This window comes from Cydia strobilella, chromosome 24, assembly GCF_947568885.1.
Source record: "Cydia strobilella chromosome 24, ilCydStro3.1, whole genome shotgun sequence".
NCBI lineage: Eukaryota > Metazoa > Arthropoda > Insecta > Lepidoptera > Tortricidae > Cydia > Cydia strobilella.
Genome location: NC_086064.1, coordinates 7,940,772 through 7,961,100, shown reverse-complemented (window position 1 = coordinate 7,961,100; position 20,329 = coordinate 7,940,772). Strand labels below are relative to the sequence as shown.

Sequence of the window (20,329 nt, the reverse complement as noted above, 5' to 3'; positions counted from 1 at the left end):
CCCGGACTCTTGATGAAATTGTTGGTATCAACCTCTAACATGTTGACCCGAAGCCAAGTTAAAATCATTCACAAGGAATTCAAAAGAAAGGACGCCATTGCCACGTTGTATGCTTTAACAAAGAAACCAAAAATTAATACAAATCAGCACTATAGAAATTGCGCTTTCACGATAACAAACATCAAGAAACTTACCTCGCTACGGGTTATAAGCTGCAAAGTGTATTTGCATTTTAGAGCTGCTCGCTCGACCAGAATTGACTCTCCATCGACGATGTTTCCCTCTTCACGCCATGCCGAGTCGAAAAGTCACGAAGCACCGTCCCCTCCACGTCCCCACGTATTTAAGTTGCCATATCAAGAGGACAAAAAAAACTCACACTCAGCCATCGAAATTATCTTTATAGTCGGTCAAACCAATCTGTCAGTCAGTGACAACTGGAAAAATCATTCATCCCTTTCTTTCGGGTGCCGGTACTAGTGCAAGACAAAGACGGCATGATTCTCTCTGTCTATGTTTGAAATGAGACAGACTAAAACCAACAACAAACAATTGACAAACTATGAGTCTAAAATAATTTGAGAAAGACGATGGAATATATGGGAAAATAATCCGTGTGCGCTATTTTCAATTATACTCCCAGAACAAGACCTTAAATAATGTATCGAAGCATCTGAGAACACGCCTTGCAGTAAATGTTGCCAGGTTTATGCAAAGGTGTTATCAGACCCCGACAGATGGCGTTAAACGCCTTCGACCCGACTATCGTTTTAATCTACTCAACACTATTCATAATCTCGCTGCTAGATGTCGCCAGGAGTGTCGAAACGAGATTGGTTCCAAGTTACGATTTTGAACCGTAACAAACCGTGCATCGTAGCGCAAAAATAATCAATATCCGTTCCCCTTTAAGAAGCCCCTAATTAAGATTTAAAAACGCAAAAAAGAAAAAGAGAAAAAAATCATTTTAGGGCTGTATCTCCTAAACCGTGCGTCGTAGCGCAAAAATAATAAAATTTTCGTTCCCTTTTATGAAACCCCAAAGTAATAACAAAAAACGCAATGACAAAAAAAAGAAAAAAAAACTTTAGGGATGTATCTCCTAAACCGTGCATGGTAGCGAAAAATAATCAAATTTTCGTTCCCCTTAAGAAGCCCTTAATTAAGATTTAAAAACGTAAAAAAGAAAAAGAAAAAAATCTATATAGGGCTGTATCTCCTAAACCGTGCTTCGTAGCGCAAAAATAATCAACTTTTCGGTCCCCTTTATGTAACCATTAATTTATACAAAAAAAAACGCAAAAAAAAAGTTTTTTTTATTATAGGGCTTGATCTCCTAAACCATGCGTCGTAGCGCAAAAATAATTAAATTTTCGTTCCCCTTTATGAAACCCCAAAGTAATATACAAAAAACACAATGTAAAAAAGAAAAAAACAATAAAAAAAACTTTATAGGGCTGTATCTCCTAAACCGTGCGTCGTAGCGCAAAAATAATCAAATTTTCTTTCCTCTTTATTCAACCCTTAATTTATATTTAAAAAAAAAACGCTTTCACTAAACTGCTGTAACTCGGAAACTTAGAATCCACAAAGGGGACTTTACTAAATTATGACACATATTAAAGCCTGATCAGTAATATATGATCATTGTCAAGAGGGCGCTGTTCATTCTCATGTATAGGGTGACAGTTCAGTATAGTATGAAAAAATATTGTATTTAATGAACATCATCATCAATGTAATTAATGTTGCTTGCCACGCTTAAACATAACAAAAATCACAATAAATTGCGTCTTAAAATAAACTTAAAGTCTACTAAAAATCGAAACAAAAGTAATTTTTAAGTCGCTGATGTGACATTCTCAATCAAAAGGTAGGTACCACTTTGTCGTTTACCATAAAGACGAAATTTGATTATATCTTTATACAAATAACCTGTCAGAGAAAGTGGTACCTTTTGATTAGGAACGTCACAAATGTTGGTCAGTATGAGGAGTGCAGCCTACAGTTTATTTTTAATTATATTTATATACCTACTACGGTAAGATTGATAAGACAATGTAATTATGCCTCCGAATGAAATAAATACACTGTATCGCAAAACTAAGTGGCGAGACAGCTCATAATGCCATCTCTTGGTTGGTCTTAACTTAACAAGGGTAAAGGAGATAGTATTAAGATCTCAGTCGCCAGCTGATATTGCGGCAAGTATAATAAGCACCCCACCCGCGTAGGTACCCTTCCCCGCGCACGCCCTTCTTGCTCAATTGAGTTTTATTTTGCCAGATAGTAAAAAAACCGTGGATCAAAATGACCCAAATTATGAATGATGTCTCAATGTGGTATTATAATATTATAGACGTAAACTTAATAATATGAATTTTTTTTTGTGGCAGATACAGGGTGTTAATTAGAAAAAAAATTTTTTTTAAATAAAAGCGGTGGATGAATTTGACACAGATTTGTTTGAATAACATATAACAATGTTCTGTAAAGTACAACACTTCACTTACCGACTCTAATATTTTTTTAGGCGTTTTAGGATCAATATTAGGTATTTATTAAATGCCATTATACCCGTGGATGAAAATGACACAAAATGCGTGTGTACGTCGGAAGCCACTTTGCCTTTACAGGGAAACAAAGAATTTCGTCTCGAATATTTTTTTTACAGAATGCTGATTGAAAAAAGAAATACCTAAATTTCTACCTAAGCAAATACCTAGGATGACACAAAATATTATTTTTGGGTTTAGTATATGGTCTGGAAACTATATATAAAAAATAAGCAACATTAATATTCTTATAACCTCAGAAGTTATTGGTACAGGTCTATACAGTGATGTTCATATTTTTATCGACGAATTTCTTTTCGTTATCTCAGGTTACGTTGGGGTTAACTTGTATCAATCAATAGCTATATTAACTTGTTACTTGCTACAGTCGCCATCAGATATATCGGAGCTGCCAAGGTGCTCACAAATATCTGAACACGCCTCTATTGTCAGGGCGTTACGTGTTCATATGTTTTTGGTTTGGTTAATATGTTTGTATATAATTAGGTATTCTTTGTGTGTAGCTTTGTAATGTTTTAATATGTATCTTTGTGTGTTATCTGTCGTGGCATCACCGAATGGGCCCTACGGAAGACCAGCGCTGGCTTTATAGCTAGCATTATGCTGAGTTGGGTCCATTTCGTGATGCACACTTGATGATCTCTTCTTTTCTTGCTGTTGTTGTCTGTACATGTTCGTACTTGTGTTGTGATCGTCACGAATAAATATCTTTTGTCTTTATCTTATCTTTATCTTTATATATTGTGAACACCTTGGCCGCTCCGATATAACTGATGGCGACTGTACAATGAATGATTATGAATAATGTCTTGTCGGGCTTCGAAATGGGACTGCTTTTGACGGCTGTAGAGCTTTTTTGGCTGTTTTTACGCGAGTACCGATAAGGTTATGTTGGTGAGTACACGTATCCTATAGGTATAACTTTTCGAATTTAAACAAAAAGTTGTCCCTACTCACCTCAGCTACTTAAATATTAACCAATAAAAGAGAGGTATGGGCACTGTGAATGACCTTTCGCTTTGTGTGGTAGGGCACAGGACAGCGGATGTCATTCCAGATCTAGAGCAGAGCCCAACTGGGGAAGTACCTCCACCTTACAGAAAACCGCAGCCAAATAACACTAGACCCTACTCATAGTGTTGTGTTCCTGCCGGTGAGTAAGGTTGCCAGAGTTCAACGAAGAGGAGTGTTAGGGTCGGCAACGCGCAGTTACATGCGCCTTTGGAGTTGCAGGCGTACATTATAGACTACGGAGACTGCATAACATCAGGCGGGCCGTATGTTTGTTTGCCACCGACGTAGTATTAAAAAAAAACAACCCTGAATATGCTAGTCTATAATTCTTGCGTAACACCATGACCGATCTTGAACCCTGATACTTTAAGTATACCATTAGCAGTTGGCAATTATATGACGTCACCATCCAGACAATGGGCTTTCACCGTTCATTGTCCCAGCCAACAATACCGGTGGTGGATTGTGTATAACACTGTGACTGTATTACTAGACTTTTATTGACCGGGATATGGACCGTGAATACCTTTTGTGTTTTCATATAAGTCTAGTGAAACTAACCGTGAATCATTCAAAACTCTTACCACAGAATAAGTAATAGTATTATCATATAGAACGGCCACGCACCGCCCTGCCCCGACTCGAATTACCTCGCCCCGCGACAGCTGATTGACGGCCGTTTGCCGGCCGCTCAGTACTATTTTTAATCAACTTACACTATGACGCATGCCGCGTGTACAGACGTGCCGTTCACACATAGAAACGCAAGTGATTTTTGATGTATAGCGTGTCCACTGTCCGCCCTGTGCCGAAACTAGATAAAAAAAAAATACATATAAGATGTCTCAAAATTTTTACTAATAGTGAATCTGTGAGCTGTAGACCTCCCGAGCATAGCTTATATCTAACCTTACACGAATTACAAGTTAAAACAGGATTTGACCTAGGTCTTTCATAGAATCACTAGTTTATAATAGAAATGATGACACCTCAACTCGTATCTCTATACAATGACCGTCCTTGTCATACATCCGTGTATGTAAACTGTTCGTACTGACCATTGTATGGAAGCTATCAGAGCATGCAGATTGACAGATTCAACAATGCGTGACCTTAGTTGTTTAGCGAAATAGATCAAGTTTACAATCTAATTGCAAAATTGATTTTTGTACAGATAACATACGTATAATTTAATTTAATAAACTTCTTTAGGCGCGACTAGAGGGTAGCTCAGATTTTTTTTCTGACGGAAGTAACGCTCAGTAGTGAGTGACACACGCACAGTAGGACACACGTCAAAGTGCCATCGCGACAAACGTCATCGTCAAAGAAGTTTTACTTCAGTTGCGCGTAAAGATTACACGCACACACTTGTTTCATCTTTAGAGCGGGTGTAGTACCACGCACGCTGAATTTTGGGGTTCTCTGGTACAATCGCTCCTGGGTTGATGTACAACCATCCGACGCCTGCCGACGCGACGACGGCTTTTCCTTTTGCCGATTCCGCGTCGATTCTGGGGAGACCTTTTTTTTATCAGACCGCGGCGAAATGAGCCCGATTTTGTATGTGTTACATATCAGTCTACACATGGTTAATGCGTCAGTCAGTAAGCTATTAATACATCGCCTATACTTATAGTTAACAGTTGACAATAGGTCTCGAAATGGCAGCGAGCGCCATTAAATGTATATTTAGAATCGGACGTTGGATTGTTTATGCCGGTGTCTTTGGGTGGTCGAGAATTCACACCACAGGTTTTATAAAGTACCTATACCACAATATTGCTTAGAGAATATTGTCCGACCATGTAACATTTCACGGACTTCGACATGTTGTGTGTATGGGATTGCCATAACCTCATATTCTCATAGAATTTTGACGCTTAAGCCAGTCACAGACGGAGTGATAATATCATCATCATGTTAGCCTTTTATCGCCCACTATTGAAGTACTGAGCATAGGCCTCTCTTCGAGTACGCCACTTATCCCGGTCCTGAGCCAATCTCATCCAGATGTGACCCGCAGTCTTCCGAAACTGCTAAAGTTCAAATCCTAAAGTTTAAAGTAAAAAAAATAATCTAAATTCATCAAGCGTTGCGATTTAGCGAAAAAGTGCTGCTTTATCTTTTATCTTTACCTTATAAAAAAATACATTATCAAAATATTTAACTTGAAAACTAAACTTTTTTATACAATCTACCTACCTATGTAGTAAATTGTCAAACTTGATTGAAGGGAATTCGCCTTGCTTGTTTAGCCACCGGAATCACCACACTGTTTACTCTTTATTATACGGTGCTGTTGTAGTTCCCAGCGTACCTTTAGTACTTCAAGCTTGTAATTGTAACTTATTAGCGGAAGCTTTTATGAAACATGCCCTTGCTCATTTCACTGAACCGAACAGTGACCTAACCCTAATCCGCGTAATTCGCCACATGTATAGTTCGTAGATTTCAAACAGTCCCCTTTCGGCTTATCCTTTGTCTATTGTTAAATGAAACCGCACGTGCTACTTACTAGCATAAAAAATGGTATGGCCGTTTTAACCGGTTATTCAATTACCACTCTATGGAGATTGCAATAAGGTTTAAAATGAACTAATGGGAAAACATATTCCTTAGCTGTGTGGTCTTTGCGGTTACTGAGTGCCGGCAAGTCGAACGCTACAGAACCAGTCTAAAATGTGTCATCGATATGCGTAACAAAGGCGCGTTATCGGAGACCGCACTTACACTGGTTTTTTTAGCGTTGGCCTAGCCCGCGCTCGCCACGATGCACGAACCAGGTAAGGGACAGGGACGGATTGCGATTAAAACATTTTGATGGATTCATGACAAGTATGTATTTACATATTTAAAACAAACAATAATAACATTTTTTTACTAATCAGTTAAATAATAACATTAGGTAATAATCCGTTTTACAAATAATCAACTATTAAAATATTCCTCTCTAATGTTACAGACTAAAAACTAAAACTATATTTAACAAAATTAATACATATATGCCCTTTTTAAACAATATTAAAAAATAAAGATGTAGATATATTCAATTAATAAATAACAAAAATCACGACTACTTTTTTTAACTAGTTTCTTCATCTTCGGAATCTTCTGTCACATTAATTATGACAGAGGGGTGGTTGTTTATTATTTACATTGTATAAAAAAACGTTTTTTTAGTTTATTAAAAATTTGTCTGTAATACCTATATATTGTAAAAAAGCCGATATTGTTTAAAAAGGGCATATATGTATTAATTTTGTTAAATATAGTTTTAGTTTTTAGTCTGTAACATTAGAGAGGAATATTTTAATAGTTGATTATTTGTAAAACGGATTATTACCTAATGTTATTATTTAACTGAATAGTAAAAAAATGTTATTATTGTTTGTTTTAAATATGTAAATACATACTTGTCATGAATCCATCAAAATGTTTTAATCGCAATCCGTCCCTGTCCTTTACCTGGTTCGTGCATCGTGGCGAGCGCGGGCTAGTCCAACGCTAAAAAAACCAGTGTAAGTGCGCTCTCCGATAACGCGCCTTTGTTACGCATATCGATGACACATTTTAGACTGGTTCTGTAGCGTTCGACTTGCCGGCACTCAGTAACCGCAAAGACCACACAGCTAAGGAATATGTTTTCCCATTAGTTCATTTTAAACCTTATTGCAATCTCCATAGAGTGGTAATTGAATAACCGGTTAAAACGGCCATACCATTTTTTTATGCTAGTAAGTAGCACGTGCGGTTTCATTTAACAATAGACAAAGGATAAGCCGAAAGGGGACTGTTTGAAATCTACGAACTTTACCCACTGGACTACGCCCATTGACGGCGACCTTGCCATCTATTTCAGTTAATACATCTCTAACCCCACACAACACTACTCCTTATCCACACACGCATAGAGACCACTTCCGTATGAAGCTGTAACATGTTATAAAGAAGCATTCTTCAATCTAAATTTGACTGTATCACGTTATGATTAGGTTTATTTTTCTTTGACACGATATGTAGCATGTCGCGTATTCTGTACACTTAGCAACGGATTTAGGTTTTGTTAGTGATCTCATTCGTATTAACTTAGCGTGTGGATAGATGTAGTTACTGCTAGTAAGTTGAAATTCAGTGTTGGACGGTAGATTATATATAATTATGTCATATTCTCATACATTATTTATACAGAGACCGATGTGTGCACCTGATACCTACCTATAGGTATATCAGCAAGCTCGGTTCTCCATTCCATACAAACAATCGAAATGTTGTGTGATGTAATTAATGGATGACCCCTATCGCATACTTATCATTTTAAGCATACCTTACCCAAGCTTAACATAAGTTTTTTTTTTCTTTAGATTGTGCATGGTGCCAAGAAGACATCCTTTGGACTGCTAACAGAGAAAAGCTACAGGGTAAGGTTATTTATATACTTTACGGTATTTATGAATAGTAAGGATAGCTTGAAGGTCAGTCTACAACTCTACAGCAATCTCATTCCCCTGGCTATACCTATTCGCAAATTCCAAGGAGATTCCGCTCAGCAGTTATGGTTATAGATGGGAGTTGGCACAGGTTACACAGTCATCAAAAATTAGATGCTAATAAAGCGGCATCTCCTGGGAATTTGCGGATAAGGTATAGCCAGGGGAATGAGGTTTTTATAGAATGACCCTTAGAATGGACCAGAGATTTTTCTCTAAAATAAAAGAATATAGAGTTGGACCAAGCTAACTCTGCAAGGCATTTGAGCATTTGCAATAACAAAATGTGGCAGTCATCATTTTAATGGCTTCAGTCCAGTGAGACTATTTCGCCAGTGTCAAGGTGTTAGGAGTTGTTTTGGAGCTTTAAGTACGACTAAAATTGCACGGTTAATACAAGACAGTGTACTTAGACTTTGAATGATTCACGGTTAGTTTCACTAGACTTATATTGACCGGGATATAGACCGTGATTACCTTTTGTATTATTTGTGAGCTCCCGTGTGAGCTAGGGTCTATATCCCGGTCAATATAAGTCTAGTGAAGACAGTGTACTGTCCGCGCGCCAATTCCGTGCATTCGGAGGCCGGGGAAGTGGGAGGGTGTGCGCCGCGCCCGTACGTACAAAATGACACCACTCGGTCATGACGCCCAACATTCCTAACATTCCTCAGCCGTGCACGGAATTCGCGCGCGTACAGTACGGTGATTTTATTAGCTCTTGTAAAGCGATAGCTGGACTTTACAAGAAGCACGTGGACTACCGGCCGTTGACTCGAAAATGGTGGATAAAGGCGTTTCAAGACCATCATTAATGTCAAATTTCTATGACGTTTTAATAATGATACTTCTTCACTTGTTCTAATAAATTCGGTGCCAAATTAGCTGAGACCAGGGGTCACCAGTTCTTGGGATTATCAGCAACCAGACACGACCAAATCGCGCCCGATGGTGGCCCGCGCGAAAGTTTCTGAGGCAATATGGCCCTCAGGTTTGTAGACCCCTGGCTTAGACGGTCTAAACCAGTGGTGGGCCAACTTTTTTAACGGGGGATGAGATTTTAGAGGAGGGCCAGAATTGCAGCTAAAATGCATTTTCATTATTTCGCGGTCCATATACTAATTATTTTAAAGGACCGGCGGCGGGCCAGATGAAGTCCTTTCGCGGGCCGGAGCTGGCCCGCGGGCCCTAATTTGCCCACCACTGGTCTAAACATTATCGTATTCATGCATATTTTACATCTCTGCTATAAGCGGTAACAGTTTAAACTAATTATACCATCTGTGAAAACTCATTGTTTTTAATTAACACCTAATGACAACTGTACCGTTATGACACGCTATTATGTAAACGTTATTGTATTGTGAGATTTATGAGTAAGAATAAAAAGTATATGTTAATTTATAGCATTTATACTATCAAGTTTATAATCATAAGTTATTTATCTTTATTATAATAATAATAATAATAATAATAATAATAATAAATTTATTTGGCAGGCAAGAAACCCAATTTTTACAATTTACAAAAAAAAAAAAAAAAAAAATACAGTGCAAAATACTAAAACTTACAACCTAAAACAATGAAATAAAACATTTACAAACTTATGGTCTAAAGATGGCCGTTCTCGGACCGGTGCAGTTTACGCCAATGTTTGTTAAATTCGTCACTGTAGTCTTTAGCTACCAGTGACAGAATTTCATTGTTAGAGGCTAGCAGTCTCGCCCGGAAGGCAGCCGACCTGGCTCTCAGAATGGCGAAAAAGTCAGGGACTCTCGCGTCCGCAAACATGCCCTTCGCACTGCAGAAACGCGGTAGTTTCAACAGAATACGAAAGGCGTTGTTGTACTGTACCCTCAGCGCGTTGAAGGAGTGCCTGGTGTACCTGTTCCAAAGCTGACAAGTATAAAAACATTGGCAAAAGGCTTTGAACAGGGTCACCTTTACCTCACTCGAACAACGCGCAAACCGTCTAGCCAACATGTTGCACCGAACCGCGAGAGCCCTGCGCTCCCTCTCCATATCGGCGTCATCTTTCAAGTACTCGCTCAGGATGTGTCCCAAGTACTTGAAGCTCGTTACAACCCGAATTGGCGCACCACTCATACACACCGTAGGTATCACCTCCGGACCCTTCCCTGACCTAAAAACGAGCATTTCGGTCTTAAGCACGTTATATTTTAGGCCATGCGTACTGGCATAGTGTTCGCAGATTTTAAGCAGCTTTACAAGACCATTTATCGAGGGGCTAAGAAGCACCATATCGTCATATTATAGCGGAACATTAAGGTTTTTTATATTTTATTACTTATCCATAACAAATTGTACCCGAGCTGTGACAGGCTTTGACAATTTGAGACTTTAAAACGTAATACGTAATTAAAATTATTGTAGCGTATGTGCAATTGTCACAAGGACGATCGATAATAAATAAAAACACAATATGTGGTATTTTCTATAAAAAGGGACCTTATTGTCGATGGCGCTTACGCCATTATTAACGATGCTCCGATATAAATACAATGCCGCGCCGCGCGACGCTGTGCGGCGTAAGCGCCATCGACAATAAGGTACCTTTTCATAGAAAATGCCCCATATGTATAAGATCAGGCAACATACAGACAACATGAAATCTTATGTCTATATTACGAAATCATAAATTGTCCGTTACATTCTCAATTCATCATCTTAATTATACACCTAAAGATGAAGATTTGTATGAAAAAAGTCACCTCATTAGCTTTTTTTTTAAAATACGTACCTATAAGAAAATACTGTTAGCCAAATAGTTCATCAAATTATACGTCCGCTCGCTTCCGCATCTCTCACTCAAATAGGTACCAGGTACCACTCGAAATCCAAATCGCTATCCATGTTCGAAGTTTGAATTTGAAACGTTATCCGCCATCTTGCGAGTTCCGCTGCGGCCCCAATTGGATGCGTCCTGCGGAACGCCGCATCCGGAACCCACCTGTGCAGTGCCTGTGACGTTTAGGTCGTTTAGGTAGTGCTCAAATGACAGACCTAGTGACTACACCTTTACTTGATTCTTCGATTTCTTCGGGATGGGATGTCGTATCCAATTGAGAGGAGATATACTCTGGCACTGGATCTACTAACAAAGTGGGTTTTGTCAGTAGAAAAAAATGTTTAAATGAATTTATTCTGTGGCGAAGAGTTGAGTTGAGCGTCAGGTCATTTGTCTGCACGTTTGTTAGTTCAAGTTACTAGCTAACAAACGCGCACTGTTGCGAGCTCGCCTGACAGTTAATATATGTTCCAAAAAATCGTCAATGTCACAACTCTCCTCTGTCACAACTCAACTCGGTCTCCCCTACGGCTTCATTGACTGCAATAGCACAAATAAAGAAAACAAACCAAACAAACATTGAATAATTTTAATAAAAAAACTTCCGTGAGACACAGCATATTAAGTATATTAATAACGGGTCACTCACGTAATTTAAGTCGAAAAACGCTCGACATGTTTCACTCCGTACCGACAACACACGCAAGCTCCTGATGACACTCCTCGGTACGGAGTGAAACGGCCACACACACAGCGACAATCGACAGCGGTGTCGAGCGTTTTTCGACTTAAAATACGTGATTGACCCGTTATTAATATATTTAAACATTGAATAAGTTCGATTCCTAACACCTGGTCTAGCATCGAACCTACGCCCAGTGACTCACAGGCCGTTGAACTGCGGGGGCGACAGGCCCTAGGCCTAGGTTAAGGTACTAGGTCCCATCCCATTCAAATGCAAATGAAACATGATAATGGGCGAAGCGGTTTATTTCCGAACGCGCACTATCATTCTCGAGACCAATGGAATAGGTTCATTTTGTATAAATATTTTCATGCTACATGACCCGTTTTCAATGCTGTTGAGTGTGCACTGTAACCACAGAAATAAATATACCATAGAAGACGCAAATTCATCTACTTCGCATGTCCGAACCCCGACCAAGCGTCGAGGTTGACCGTCGCTCTTTACTAGTCTTAACAGTCCACGCCGCCGGTAGTTGCAGCCGGACGTCCGTGAAAACTTAAAAAAATGCTTCGTTGCATGATAATTCACTCTGCAACAACCCAAAAATTGCTTGCCTATCACAGATATGTAATTTTAAAATTATATTAAGCGTAAATTTTGTATGAAAAAGTCGGCACGCTTGGTTTCAATACAAATCGTGGTATTTGCGTCATCTATAGTATATAATTAATTTGTGGCTGTAACTGTACAAGATCAAGTCGAGATATTCCAGAAAAACCGGCCAAGTGCGAGTCGGACTCGCGCACGAAGGGTTCCGTACCATTATCTATAAAAACGGCAAAAAAATCACGTTTGTTGTATGGGAGCCCCCCTTTAAATATTAATTTTATTCTGTTTTTAGTATTTGTTGTTATAGCGGCAACAGAAATACATTATCTGTGAAAATTTCAAATGTCTAGCTATCACGGTTCATGAGATACAGCCTGGTGACAGACGGACAGACAGACAGCGAAGTCTTAGTAATAGGGTCCCGTTTTTACCCTTTGGGTACGGAACCCTAAAAATTGTTGTCGTGTGTAAGTTTTGGTGATACACAAAATTAAAGAATTTACAGTGTTGTGATGACTTGCCGTGACAGTTTTGTGTAATTTATTTAACACTAGCTTCGGCCCGTTACTTCGTTTGCGTGGGACGATGATGATGATTATTATTGATAAAAACTACCCTATTCCAAGTTTCAAGTGAATCGGTTCAGGCAGCCATCGCAGGCATCGGTTCGGTTCGGTGCCATCAGGCAGGGTATAGTACTACAAATATTTATTTACCGCCACTGTAATCAGTTTGACATATACTCACAAATAAAAACACTTTGAACTTTGAAGAAGTAACAGACAGACAGACAGAGTTCGCATTAATAATATTAGTAGGGATTTTGCCATAATATATTTTATGTATTAGGTCATGCCTCACAACACAGGGGGTCAACCTTAAACGCTTTGTTTTATAAGTTTAATATTTCAACCCCTTTTGATGAATGATGTTTATCTGCGAAAATAAATGCCATTGGAGTTTTGCACGCAATAATGCAAATAAATTGCTTTGAGCCATTATAATGCCCTCCGGCAAAGCAATACCAAGGAAACGTGAAACCTGCAAGGTCATAAAAGTCATGTTATTTCAACCCCAATACGAAAAATAATCGCCATAGAGTCTAGACTTACCGGCGTTGGCCTATAATTACTTAGGTACGCTATGACCTGTATGGCATACGCGTGCAGTTAAATGTGTTTTGCCGCGATGGTTGCAAGGTGCATCAACACACTTTAAATCACTTGCGTTTCTATGTGTGAACGGTACGTCTGTACACGTGTCATGCGTCATTGTGTGAGTAATTTGCTTAAAAACAGTACTGAGCCACAGAATAAGTAATAGTATTATCATACAGAACGGCCACGCACCGCCCCGCCCCGACTCGAATTACCTCGCCCCGCGACAGCAGATTGACGGCCGTTTGCCGGCCGCTTAGTACTGTTTTTAAGCAACTTGACGCTGCGACGCTTTGACAGGTTTTTCGTATAAATATACAAGCAATTTTCTTCCTCATGTTAAGCGACAATGTGGTACCTTTTGATTGAACCTCACAATTATTTTATCAAGTTTAACTAACCACCATGTCCATTACTCCAAATGAACACACCATAACATAACAGAGGCCTGAGTCATCGCTGACGCCATTCGAAAATTAGTCTTATTATACCAATTATGTTTATCAATGCCCGACTGTACTAAACTAACAGTTTTAACTGACCAATAATGAACTTTATGTGTTTACAATAGGGGTTATGAACTGTCGGCACGACGGTACTTGAGGTCGACGACCTCAGAGGGCTTTCTTTTGAAATGAGGTTGCGCTTGCAGATTCGCGGAATGGCGTCTTTTTGGACAAGACAGTCGTTGTACTCAGTGGCAATGGAAGTGGGTCATTGTGTATGGTAATTTGAGACGCAATTCTTAATCCTTAAAGTACCACTTATCACTATATAGAATAAAACAAAGTAGCTTTCCGTCTGTCCCTATGTATGCTTAGTTGCTTAGATCTTTAAAACTACGCAACGGATTTTGATGCGGTTTTTTTTATAGATAGAGTGATTCAAGAGGAAGGTTTATATTATGTATAATGTGTAACGTTTTTGTGTAAATGAGTTGAACTACCCGTGCGAAGCCGGGGCGGGTCGCTAGTTAAGAAAAAAACCGGCCAAGTGCGAGTCGGAAGTCGGACTCGCGCACGAAGGGTTCCGTACCATTACGGAAAAAACAGCAAAAAAATCACGTTTGTTGTATGGGAGCTCCATTTAAATATTTATATTATTCTGTTTTTAGTATTTGTTGTTATAGCGGCAACAGAAATACATCATCTGTGAAAATTTCAACTGTCTAGCTATCACGGTTCATGTGATACAGCCTGGTGACAGACGGACAGCGGAGTCTTAGTAATAGGGTCCCGTTTTTACCCTTTGGGTACGGAACCCTAAAAATGAAATGCGTTGTTAATGGGATTAGGCCTTTCAATATACAAGTAAGTTTGAGGCTGCGTTTCCACCAGAGATGTGCATATGCGTAGCGAGGGATGTGTTTGTTAACAACCAATAGAATAACTTCATTTGTTATCGCTCGCTGAGCGTGTTGTGATTCTATTGGTTGTTAAAAAACACATTTTTCGCTCCGCATTCTCTGAATTCTCTCACATCTGTGGTGGAAACACAGTGTTTATATAAGATACAAGTTGCTACGTTACCAATCATTAATTCAATATTTGACAGATTCCTAAAAAGAGTCTAGGATGACCTAGCGTTACCTAGTTTGCGTTTTTAACAGCGCCATCTTTCATGAAATTTGGATACAAACTAAACACAAGCCTTAGGCTAAAGTCCCCACCCTTGTCATGCCAGGGGTTGTCAAATCGCGGCTCGCAATCCGCATCTATTCCTTTGAAGATACAGCTGTAGCTATTTAAGTCACAATTAATACTTGAGAGTTCTTATTAGTGTCCGACAGAAACTTACATGTTTTCTTGCCGAAACCGAAGGTTCGGCTTTTGCTCTAGTTTCGGCCGAAACCGAAACTTTTGTAGATTTGTTAAAATCGACCGCCCAGTGGTGCCCTTATTAGGGGAATTGTGTTTTCTAATAAACCGATAAATTTCTGTATACATAAATCAGTATATTAATATTGTTGTCTTACTTGTTCCCCAACTTTTGGTCCTTGTCACATGATTTAGTTTTATAGTTTCATAAGTACGAAATTAACAAAATATATTTCGTAAGTTTCGGCCCGGCCGAAAGGTTTGGCCGAAACCGAATCTTCGGTCGGACAATATTAGTTTTCAGACCTTAGACTACTGAAAACAACACTTGTGGCTTGTGGCACTTTGATTGCCCTACAACTGGCGGTTTCTATTACGGATGGATCTCAAAAGTTTGACGACCCCTCACCTATGCGAATTATGTAGTACATACAACGGGCCTATTTACACACGTATACGGGTTTCCTCACGATGTTTTTCTTTACTGTTAAGCAAACAGACTTTTATTGTACAAAAGGTGCGATTACAACGGTTTTCTCTATCACATGCAACAACAATGTTGAATAGTGCCTTTAGGCATTAAGTCCGCCATTTGTATTTTTTTGTATTTTGTGCAATAAAGTTTAAATAAATAAATAGTGTACTAGTGTACAGTTAACACATTATTCTTCTTCATGAATGAAGAAGAATGTTGAACTAGCTAGTATAAAAGAACGTTATTGAATACTAGCTTTTGCCCGCGACTTCGTCTGCATGGAATCAGTAACAGCAGCTAGAGTAAGTTTAGCGCCTGGAGAAGGTCTTTTTTTTCAGAATCAGAATGCTTTACTTTTGTAAATATTATAGCAATAATTCAATTTTAGCATAATATGCACACAAATTATCAGGCAACTCATTAATTATCTCAATTCCGCCATGATTTCACCCCGCTTTTCACCCTTTTAAATAATAAATAATAAAATAAATAAATAAATATAGGACATTCTTACACAGATTGACTAAGTCCCACAGTAAGCTCAAGAAGGCTTGTGTTGGTACTTAGACAACGATATATATAATATACAAATACATAAATACATAGAAAACACCCAAGACTCAGGAACAAATATCTGTGCTCATCACACAAATATATGGAAAGCTGTGGAGGCCCTCCAGGAGCAAATGGGCTTTGTATTAAAGACCCTTGAGGAGATGGAGACTCGGACCCGGGCCAACATCCTGTTACTTCATGGTGTTCCGGAGGCGGACAATGAGGATGTTGTAACATGCGCAGTGAACATACTCCAGCAGAACCTCAAGATGCAGTCCATATCAGTGCTTTCCTTCCTGGCCTGCTATCGCCTTGGTAAGGCCCGTGTTCCATCAAAACAGAGACCAATTCTGCTCAAGTTTGCCTGTCACAGAACCCGGGATGCAGTGTGGGCCGCCAAGAAGCAGCTTAAGGGCTCCGGCAGAACTATCTCCGAGTTTCTAACAAGTACCCGGCATGCTGTATTCATGGAGGCACGCAAACAGTACGGCGTCAAAGATAGCTGGACGAGCGAGGGCCGCATTGTGGTACAATGTCATGATGGAGTGCGTCGCAAGATTACATCGCTCGACGAGCTGCAGGCGCTACCGGCCCCCAAGGAATCTGCGGGTGCTCCGGCGGCAGGGTCGACGGCGGCTGTCGGGAGTCAAGGTATCGGGAAACAGGCGGGGTCTGCGCCTGCGCGTCGTCCAAATCTACGTCCGCGCTGAGCTAGAGCCAACGGTGCCCACTATGTGTTTATTTCTTTAGTCTATCTCTTTGTAGTGTGTAGTTTTAGTGTTGGTCTTGAATTTGTTCAATTTGCATGTATTATAAAAGTATAATAAGTTTTCCTAAAATAAGGTGTTCATAGAAATAGTAATGACAGTGACACTAATGACAGAGCTGTCACCCCATAATGTCAGTTTGACATCTCTATCGCTGCGTTTCGTTAATGCTATGGAATGGTCAGCTGTATTTTTCTGTCTAAAACCCTGTTTTTAAGTTTTAGATAATGTTTTTTTTCTCTATTTTAGCAACTGGCGAGCAACTGAGGTGTGTTGTAGGTTTATTTAGCAATATTTTGGCACTGAATATATATATATATAATCTATAATATATTACTTAGCATACTTGTATTATTTATATTAAGTATTTATTATTTATTTTAAAGGTACTCACAATGTCCGAATTGTCCAATGTTCCTAATGCCAGCTTAGATAGTGAATTCTTCTCACTCTCATCGTCAAGTTTGTATGATTCCATGAGTGATGCGTCCGACATACCTGATCTAAGTGAAAAACTGCATTGTACTTTTGACTCGTCAGTTAAAAACTTTAACGTGGTTCACATAAACGCACAAAGTATACCGGCGCACTATACCGATCTACTAACATCTTTCGATAATAATAAAAATATACACGCAATACTTATATCGGAGTCGTGGCTAAAACCCACGCTTCCTTCTACACTATATCCTTTGCCCGGCTACTGCTTGATTCGTAATGACAGGACCGGTTCTAGAAGTAATGGCGGATCGGAAGTTCGCGGTGGCGGTGTTGCCATCTACATAAAAAGTGGTCTCTCTTGTCAAGTGGTTTCTCAATCGCCATCACCAACTGTCTACTCGAACTCGTGTCCAGAGTATCTTTTCTTGGAGGTAGTCCTGCACCATTCAAAAGTCCTTCTTGGCATTTTCTATAGCCCCTCTTCAAATATTAACTACTTTGATACATTGCAAAATATCTTAATAGATCTTGAGCCCCGATTTGACCACACTATTATCATGGGTGATTTTAACACCTGTCTCCTTAAATCTGATCTTCGTTCATCTAAACTTCTTTCTCTAGCTACTTCCTTAAATCTTAACGTTTTACCTCTTAGTGCTACACATTTTCCGCATAACGGCCCCCCTTCCCTTTTAGATATCATTTTGACTTCTTCTCCAGATTTGGTTTCTTCCCATGGTCAGTTTAGTGCTGCTGGTTTTTCCAATCACGACTTGATCTACGCGTCCTTTAATATGCGCCCACCAAAGAAAAAACACAAGGTAGTGATGCGTAGAAACTTGCGTGACATGGATCTGCAGGCACTATATAGCGATTTCTCGCATGTTGACTGGCAAAGTGTTGAACTGATAGACGATGTTAATTTAAAAGTAGAGACTTTCAATAACATATTGCTTGCCATTTTTGACAAACATGCGCCGTTAAAACCGACTCGAGTTAAGCACTATCCTGCCCCGTGGCTTTCGCCGGATATTAAACAGCTCATGGCAAAGCGTGATCGAGCGCGCGTCAAATTGCGTCATGATCCTTCTGACAGTAATCGTGATCGTTACATTTCACTGCGAAACCGTTGCAATAAGATCTGTAGGGATGCAAGGCGCCGTTATATTCATAATTCGATCGAGGACTGCCCGCCTGCCAAACTGTGGAAATTTTTGAAGTCACTCGGAGTGGGCAAAAATCAACCAACTTGTTTGGGTGATGTCAATGTAGACGATATCAATAAACATTTTAGTACATCTTCAGTTTCTCTGGACCCATATACTAAGCTGTCTACATTGTCACTTCTTGCCAACTCTGCACGTCCTGACTTACCTAATTTTGAATTTAGCAAAATATCGCCGCAAGAAACACTAACCCTCCTTAAATCTATTAAGACCAAGGCCGTCGGTGAAGATAATCTGGGCGTGGACATGCTCATGCTCGTTGCGGACTTCATTACTCCTATCCTATCCGATATCATAAATTTTTCCTTGTCCTCGGGTACCTTTCCTTTAGCGTGGAAGTTCGCACATGTTATCCCTCTTCCTAAAACCTCCAATCCTATCTCTTTTTCACAATATCGCCCTATTTCCATTCTCCCTGTACTGTCAAAAATTATAGAACACCATGTTAACCGTCAACTCCTATCCCACCTTAATAGTAATTTCCTATTGAATCCCTTCCAGTCTGGATTCCGCCCCGGGCATAGCACTGTGACCGCTCTGGTTAAAGTCACCGACGACATTCGCCTTAATATCGAAAGCAAAAAACTGACTATTCTGGTTCTTCTAGATTTTAGTAGCGCATTTAATACAGTGGACTTTGATATTTTACTCGGTATCTTTCAATCTTTAAATTTTTCCCACAACAGCTTATCTTGGTTCCGCGATTACCTGTATGGTAGGCGCCAGCGTGTTATGCTCGATGACAAGTTTTCCGATTGGCGCGAACTCTTAGCTGGTGTTCCACAGGGAGGAGTGCTTTCTCCTCTGCTCTTCTCTATCTTCATTAATGGTATCACAGAGTCCCTTAAATCCTCTTACCATCTTTATGCGGACGACCTACAGATCTATGCAGCGGCTGGCATTGATGATGTCCCTTCGCTAGTCAGTCAAATAAATGATGATTTAGAACTGATTCGCGGATGGGCATGTAACTTCGGTTTAAAGGTTAACGCACAGAAATCGCAGGCAATTGTTATCGGTAGTCCCTATTATATTAGTGGGCTCTCAGACATGGTGGTACCCGACATTCTTTTTGATGGAATTCCCATCTCTTTCTCCTCTACTGTTAGGAATTTGGGTATCACCATGGATGAGACGCTTTCCTGGTCGGCCCATACGGCTGAGGTGAGTAGGAGGATATTTGCATCTCTCCACTCTTTAAAGCGTCTCCAAAACTTCCTCCCTGTTCACACCAAGCTGACTATAGCGCGATCCCTCTTGATGCCACTTCTGGACTATGGTGACATTGCGTTCGTGGACCTCAAAGAGGAACTACTTGACAAGCTGGAGCGTCTCCAAAATGTGTGTATCCGTTACATTTTTGGTTTGCGGAAATATGACCACATCTCCGACTTCCGTTCTCAGCTCGGTTGGCTTCGGATCCGTCGGCGCAGGGATGTGCATGTCTTGTCCTTACTGTTCAATGTCCTATTCAATCCGACCTACCCTCCATATCTCTCTGAGAGATTTACTTATCTGGCAGATGGTAGTGGTCATCGCTTGAGATCGAGTGCAAACCTGACTCTCGCTGTGCCGTGTAACAAGACCCGGTCATATGCGAAGTCTTTCACAGTGCGCGCTGTACAGTTGTGGAACAAGTTGCCATTATCCCTTAGACAGTCCCAGTCGGTAGCATCACTCAAGGGAAAATTACATAAGTTGTGGC

The 20,329-nt window shown here is 39.9% G+C and overlaps 2 protein-coding genes across 7 annotated transcripts in view; both read left to right on the top strand.

Annotated features, from left to right (window-relative positions):
• Positions 1–20,329, top strand: part of LOC134751991 (uncharacterized) — a 254,773-nt gene that overhangs the window by 63,023 nt on the left and 171,421 nt on the right. The window lies entirely within an intron of this gene.
• Positions 1–20,329, top strand: part of LOC134751982 (protein hu-li tai shao) — a 136,270-nt gene that overhangs the window by 25,742 nt on the left and 90,199 nt on the right. For all 6 annotated transcript variants that reach the window (XM_063687514.1, XM_063687512.1, XM_063687510.1 and 3 more), the window contains exon 2: positions 7,955–8,011. The gene's annotated coding sequence lies outside the window, so the exon portion shown is untranslated. The remainder of the gene's footprint in view (positions 1–7,954; positions 8,012–20,329) is intronic.